General features: G+C 34.2%; 1 long non-coding RNA gene across 1 annotated transcript; it reads right to left on the reverse strand.

Annotated features, from left to right (window-relative positions):
* Nucleotides 1-6,462: 6,462 nt before the first annotated feature.
* LOC109862785 lies at nucleotides 6,463-7,698 on the reverse strand. The gene is made up of 3 exons (XR_002251211.1): nucleotides 7,353-7,698; nucleotides 6,959-7,246; nucleotides 6,463-6,886 (listed from the first exon to the last, which is right to left on the reverse strand). It is a non-coding gene; the product is annotated as an uncharacterized LOC109862785 (long non-coding RNA).
* Between the last annotated feature and the right edge of the window lie 607 nt (nucleotides 7,699-8,305).

The following is an 8,305-nucleotide window of genomic DNA, read 5'->3' on the forward strand; positions in this document are numbered from 1 at the left end:
TAAAATGTTTTATATTAAAAATAAAATACATTTTTTAATAAATACTAGTTTGAGTTTAGAATTTTAATTTAAAGTATTACGTGTTGTGCGTGTACTTGGCGCACTTTTTTACCTTTTTTTAAAAAGGTAAGTTTTTTTTAATATATACGTCATACAATAAAAATATGCAAATGAGTATCAAGTACAAGTCATGCTTGCACGAATGAAGAACGATACTAACCCTAATAGGCACATTTGTGAAAATATTGCACAAAAAATGGCATCATGAATGGCGACGATTTTACAATGATTGCACTAAGATGATTCGCCATAACGCAACAGTTTTGTTGAAATAAAATTTTGTAAATAATATTTGTCAAAAATTGCGAAAAAGTCGTTATGCATTTTCACAGTACGAGATGTGATCAAAAAATAAGGTGACTTTTCATTTTTATAAAACAATATTCATTTATTTATCCAAAATTATGTTATCCTCTTCAAAATAATCCCCCTCTGATACAATGCTGTAAGGAATGACCGGGGTTGATTAAATAAATTGTTCAGTTAATGTTCAAGTAACACAGTAAAGAATTATAGTTTATTCACACGATTAATAAAGACTTAGAAAAAGTAAGAGCTTATACAAAAAGGCGCGATACGGAAAACGATCTCCGTTCGTAGTTCAGGCGACGACGCAAAAACTTGTTCACAGCTGATTTCTCGGAAATGCTCTGAACAGCAAAACGTTATCGCTCCCGAGGAAGGCTCGCACGTGAGCGCTGTATCCCGCTCTCACAGATACCTGTCGAAGAGCGATTGGGCCACGCAATCATCGGNTAACAAACATGTTTATCATCGCGGCTCACGCGACCTCAAGATCAGCTGTATTATGAAAAACACGACTAGATAAGCTTACAATGCACTTGTGCCAGCGCTTTTTCCAGTCGTCAAAACACTTCTGAAATGCACTTTTGGATATTGCCTTGAGCTCCTCCAGCGATGCAGCCTTAATCTCCTCAATCGTCGCAAATCTTCGTCCTTTCATGGGCCTTTTCAATTTTGGGAAGAGGAAAAAGTCGCAGGGGGCCAAGTCTGGTGAATACGGTGGCCGAGGCATGATGGTAGTATTGTTTGTGGCCAAAAAACTACTACTAATCCGATGCTGCTTCTGATCAAAATTAAGCAGTTTTGGAACGAATTTTGCTGACACACGTGTCATACCCAAAACATTCGTTAAAATTGATTGGCATGAGCCAAACGATATGTTAAGAGGATGTTGAACCGTCCTGTTTTATCATAAAAATAGTAAAATGTCTGATTCATGACTTTTGTCAAATGTACTGCACAAATGAGAAAACGGTTCTCTACAATAAAAGAAAACAGTGTAATAAGTGCCACCAGATAATAAATGTTTATAAAACGGAAAAATTTTTTTTTAAGAAAATTGACTACCTTACATTATCAAGTATGTCTACAGATTTAACAGTTTATATGTCACAAAACACACTTTGACACGCTAGATAGAACCTCTAAGAATATTACAAAAGTATTAAAAAACACTTTGAACGCTTGCAGGAAGAGAAACTATTGAACCAGTAAATTGTAGACACAAAGGTTATTTTTCCTGTCAAAACACTGCACGAAGCACTACGTAGTTCCCAAACTTTGCACCAGAAGAGAAAGACATATATTTATCCTTGTCTCTCTTATGTTATCTATCCTTGTTTTTGTTTGATTCGATCCCGAGAGATGGCGCTACCTACCCGATAGCGTAGCGATTGAGTAGGCGATTGAGTGGACTTTTGCCAGCGGTTCAGCATCCTCTTAAGATCATCAGCTACTTCTCTAATCGTGATTCGACGATTTTTCAACACAATTTCTTTCACTTTCTGAACATTTTCGTCGATTTTTGACGTGCTGGGGCGTTCAGAGCGAGGTTCATCGTTAACATTTTCTCGGCCCTCTTAGAATAACTTATACCATTTATAAACATTTTTTTTGCTCAAAGTTGACTCACCGTACGCCACTGTCAACATTTCAAGAGTTTTTGAACACTTAATACCATTTTTTACACAAAAATTAATACAAACTCTCTGCTCTATTATTTTCAACAGCAAAAAATCGCCGAGCACGCAAACACGAGTCTAATCTTTATGCCTCTCACATAAAAACAACACATTCTATATAGTCAAAACTGTGAACATATGATCGTGACGAGTGTACCAACACTTTTTGATCACACTTCGTATATACCTCCAATAGGCAAATTGTGAAATTATTGCACAAATATGACACCACGAGTGACGACGATTTCTTGCATTTCTTCATATGCAATCATATTTCTACATATTTGAAACATCACATAGCTGAATTTCTTTTCTCAATTATTGGACAACTTCTTTGTGAATCTTTGTGAAATTAATTTTGCAAATATACTGCTAAGATAATTCGCCATATCGTTATTCTTTTGCCAAAATAGTATTTTGGAAAGTAATTTTGCAAACGACTACAAATATTTTAGAAAAGATCAATGTTTTTACATCTATNTCNTAAAATATNTCTGTATAATTGCAAATTACAATTTTAGTGCAAGATTTTGTCACATAATTTTGTAAATGGTTTCCTATCAGGGAAGTTAAAGAGCAAAAGAGTTTGAATTCAACAAGCAACACTCCCTCAGCATGTTGAAATTGTAGTTTGTCAAGTATAAGTATATATGTATCATGCAAAACCTCCTTGTCCTTCATCAAATTCAAACCATGCTCCTGTTTTTTAATGTATAACATTCCAGAGGTTTGTCGTTTATAATTGTTCTGTTCTATGTCTAATATTTTAACAGAATTCCAGTCAAAACTATGCCCTGTAAATTTTTTCTGTGAAATTGTGGTTCAGATAAAAGTATAGCTCTATTGACAAGTGAGTATATAGTGAGTATATAGTGTCTATTTTATGGCTAATCAAATTTTGTGAATGATAATTTATCGGCCAGAATAAGTTGGTTTGTGATACCAATCGCAAATTAACCTGTTGTTTTCTATGATGATTGATATGTCGAGAAAGGTGAGAGCATTGTTCACTTGTAGTTTACATGTAATCTATGGAACAAATTAAAAGTGTGTACAGTGGTGGAAATTTGTTGATATTTTAGCAAGACAAGAAAAGGCAAGATGGGGTACCAAGTATTTTTAGTATTCATCTTATATTGCTCCACATAGACGAATAGATATAAATAAAAATCTAAGTTTACAATTGTTCCAGAATGATAAGAAACTACAAACAAAAGACGGAGTGAAAAAATTGATTTAAAAAAACCGCAAAACGCGGTTACTGCTGTTTTAGAAAATAAGATGTGTTATTATTAAAATGCTCGTTCCTCGTGTGCAAATATAGAAGATGATGATGATAAAGTTATACATGTGTATTGGAAAAACAAATTTTGTTCATATTAAGGAATATCTGTCTGTTATCTAACAATTTCGAAGCATACCAAGCTAAAATATAGAAGCATTGGTTTAAACATCGGAAAACTTAATTTATGCAATAGCAACAAGTGTATTTTTATTGCATCCTCGCGAGTACCAATTTCTCGTTGTTGTTGCAATAGTGTAGAACAAGTTTGCAAACGTTTAATGAAATTCTTGATTTGCCGGTAAAAATAAACGTCGCAAGGTTGACAGANAGGTGTGCATTTTGGAGGGATTACTTTTATAAAACACGACGCCTTTTCTGCTTCGTCTTCGAAAACATCGTCGTATAACGTCGTATCCGTTTGACCTCTCCATGAATCGATTAATAACAAAAATTTATTAAATAGTAATGATGTGTTGAGAATTGACCTCGGGTTCAATGTGGAGAATCCACATCCGCTACAACCTTCCTTAAAAACAATCCAGAAATCATGTTCACAAGAGCAGACAAGGGTAACTTCACTATCGCTATTTTAAAAAACAAATACATTGATAAAATGAATACATTACTAAATGACAAAAACACGTACTTACAAATACAGAACAACCCTATACACAAAATTGAAAGCAACCTAAAAGACATTCTAACCAGATGGTTCTTAAAAGGTTACATAGAACAGAAAATAAAATTTCATCTCCAATCAAGTGACTCCTTATTACCACGAGCATATGGAGTACCCAAAATACACAAAACAGATTGTCCATATAGAATAATAGTATCAACCACCAACAGCCCTCTCCACTATTTCGCTACCTATCTTCACAATATTATAAACAAGAGCATCCCGACATCTCCATTTTACATCAAAGACAGCTTTCACTTACATAACTTACTTTCAGGATTACACATTGATAACAATTACATATTATGCCCATTGGACGTCACATCCTTGTTCACTAACGTACCAATTGATCTAGCAATAACAAGCGTAACCAAAAGATGGAGATATATTAAACTACATACTAAAATAAGCGAACAAGAATTTATATCAGCAATACAATTCGTCTTGTCAACATATTTCTCTTTTAACAACAAAATATATAAACAAACTTTCAGCACACTGATGGGATCACCACTCTCACCTATCATCGCAAATATTACCCTTCAGGAACATCTTGAACTAAAAGCTCTCAATACATTAACTTTCAATATACCATTTTACTATAGATATGTTGACATTGCGTTATCAATTCCCTCAGATCAGGCAGACAATCTCTTGAGTGTGTTTAATTCTTACCACGATAGACTAAAATTCACGTTCGAGAAACAACAAAATGGTCTCAGTCTCAGTCTTCTTGACATCAACATAATATTAGAACAAGGAAGGTTGACTTGTGATTGGTACCACAAGCCAACCTTCTCAGGTAGATATCTAAATTACCTGTCACAGTGCCCGACCAGTCAAAAAATAGGAACAATATACACCCCCGATAGCCAAATAATAGCAGTATGCCAGCAGTATGCACACAGGTTTAATCAGCACTTTGCAGCAGATTCCACTCAGCTGTGTCATCATAGTGAGTGAATTATGTAGGCACGATACGTAAAGAAAACAACACAGCAAAAATATAGAAATAAATGAAGAATGAAATGACAATAGCACGTTATGCTTCAAATCTGCTACATTTTTTGAGCAAGTTCTGCTTGATTGATGCAATAATATTTGCATCACGGCATGACATATTTATATCCTTTTTTTTTTCTGTTTTTCTGTCGACACTAGTTGAAATAACAGATTATTGAATGCTGGCTACATTGTACTGGCATAATGTGTTATTGCAGACTTTGCAAAATATGATCACTCAGTCTTGGTTATCTGGGATCTTAACAGACAGAGCAATACTATTATCAGATCCTAAATTCCACAAAAAAAATATACAGTTAGTGATAAACATCTTAATCAACAACAATTATCCAATAGAACTAATATTCAACACAATAAATAGAAGACTGAGAACGCTATTTTGCACAAAGCTCAACAGGCACGCCAAACCGATACTCGAACAAGAAAGTGAACCTGTACATTATTTTGTAATGCCATATATACCGAACACATCTCAGCCTATTAATAATATCAAAATGAAAAATACCAGAATATTATCAGCATATAGAAATTTGAATCGACTCTCAAAATTTATTAGAACGCACAAAGATCAAATTCCACAAAACAAACAGAAAAATCAAATGTAACATGTGTGACAAATGTTATATAGGCCAAACCAAAAGACAACTCCTTATCAAGGTAAAAGAACACTCCAATAATGTAAAAAAAGGCCATACTGGAACGTCCGTAATTGCCAGACATTCAATAGAACACAATCATAATTTTGACTGGCAATCTATAAAGATTTTGGATGTCGAGTCAAATTTCTATAAAAGAATCACATCTGAGATGATTCACATAAAAATACATAAAAACAACATAAATCTAATGACCGATACAGAAACGCTTGATGACATATACTTACCATTATTAGATAAGATCACGAAAGATAGTACATAACTTTAATTTAATTACACACACATAGATGGAGTAAACACATACACACACAATCTTCACAAATAAGAGTGACACACACCAGTCACAGACAACACATAACACCAGTAACAACATTTTATATTCAAATGACATAGTAAAGATTGTTCACTTTATCATCTAATTTAATTGACTCACTTACATATTTTTAACTTATTTTTTAATTTATTCAATTGGTACGTATATATAAAAAAAACAATTTTATGTAATAATGCACTCAATAAAAAGTCGAAACGTTTTGTTATAAATCATTCTACATCATTGCATACAATCCTGCGATCGGTTCGACGTAGCCGTTTATTCCAAAAAATTTATTAGTTTCTACATACGGAAATAAACAATATTTGAGATAATCAGTATATATTGCCTTCGTCAATTTTTCCGACGTGGAACACGTTACAAGCACGTTTTGATATTTATCGGTTAAATGATCGACTTTTTTTTGCACCTAAGAACCACATCGTCCCGTTTCTTGCATGCATAAAAATACTACAGGTAATATCTTTCCCGAAGCAGTAATAGAATATTGTGCTGTGTATAAATGCGAAAGATTATGCAGACTTTTTTTTTGACAAGAACGGTTTTTGATCCTTGTGGTGCAAGCGTTCTATCATAAGTCATTTGATACTGACATTCTGTCTAATCCGTATTAATAACCAGATCTAAATTAAACTCGGACATAATTGCCTTCGTTTGTATTTGAAACCGTTGTGCGGATTCTAACGTTTCCTCCAAAAATGCACAGTCTCTCTTACTCACATATTTTGTTATTTTTCGTTGTCTAATTTTATATATTTTTTTAAATCGGTCAGTCCAACTATCGCTGGCAGAGAAGGAGAANTGTTCAGTGATAAACGGAAACGCTATCGCCATTGCCCACTGCTGCAGAGTTCTCGTAATTATCTGAAATCCGATATTATATACAAGTCCTAAGTTTGGAATTCTTCTATTATAAACACATATAGTGTAACATACCTGCTCAAAACACTCTCTTGCTTCTTGAAAGTGTTCGAATGTCTGCGTTTNTATGTATTTCCATTTATCAACTGATGTTTCTCCTCGTTTCACGTCATCTTTCCATATACGTAACATTCTGTGATTTTTTAATTTATAGCAACCTTTCTTTTGTAAATTTTTTATGCTTCATTTTGAATGCATTTCCGCTAATGCAACCACTTTTTCTTTATAAGCTAACGAAATATACTTATAATCGCGAGGGAGATGTATTTCTGGCTCGTATGCTGGACTCTCTCTAAGTATACACTATACAGGTATAAAATATCACATTGTTATAACAACTTCATTGATTCGAATAATAAACCGATTCACAAATAACAATATTTGAAAATAGCAAAACTGTAAAACGTACCTCCGTATATTCTTCTATATTCATAACATCAGTCTCTTCCTGTAGTATTAAATCTTCATCATGAATAATTGTGCGCTCTTGCAACATACATACTATCTCTTTAAAGATTTCTTCGCTCATAGCGATGGAAACAGCTGAGACTTCTTTTGACGATGTGTCCGTTAGTAAATTTTCTGCTTTTAGCAAACTCTTGCAATAAATGAGAGCGTTGGTTAAATTGTCTCTCATTAATTCTTCATCGTTATGTAGGCTCGCTGATTCCGAGCTTGACTCCGAGCTCGAAATATTGTGTTCCGCACTAGTGCTTGGCTCATTTTTCTCACTGTACTGCACGATATGTTCTGAACGCTAGTTCTTATTCGACTACGACTAGTATATGATTGTATATATACTTGTATATGATTTCACAATACAGATGGCCTTACCAAGAAGAGATATTGAAGATAGTCGACACTCGTCGCGACAAAAATAACAATCTCGGCAAGAGTAAATAATAATTTAAAATGTATTTATTGCGTAACACATAAATTTCAAGTATAATGGTTATTGCATAACATGTTTATAAAGTGAAATTACACAACATTTAACGCATTAGAAATAAATAAATGTAGTGTTTCACTTTTCCGAGACAAGACGAGATTTGAGTTGATCTCGATCTCGTCTCGAAAAAGTCTCAATAATCACGTCTCAGTCTCGTCTCAATTGATCTCGTCTCAGTCTCGTCTCGTAATCTCGATGCGCCGCACGGCGGGGGTATCGTAGTGTAGAGCTGCGTTCCGTTTCACGCATATGCGCGCATGTATCTATAGTACACGTTACGTATAGTATAGATAAATGCGCGCATATGCGTGAAACGGAACGCAGCTTAGGAGGGGAGCTGTGCGAACGAGTTCAAACTTGTCATTCGCCAGAATGCCCAGTTTTTCATTTGTTATCGTCATTTGTTTCTGCTG

Source organism: Pseudomyrmex gracilis, unplaced genomic scaffold (assembly GCF_002006095.1).
Source record: "Pseudomyrmex gracilis isolate BER0280 unplaced genomic scaffold, ASM200609v1 scaffold_2379, whole genome shotgun sequence".
Taxonomy (NCBI): Eukaryota; Metazoa; Arthropoda; class Insecta; order Hymenoptera; family Formicidae; genus Pseudomyrmex; species Pseudomyrmex gracilis.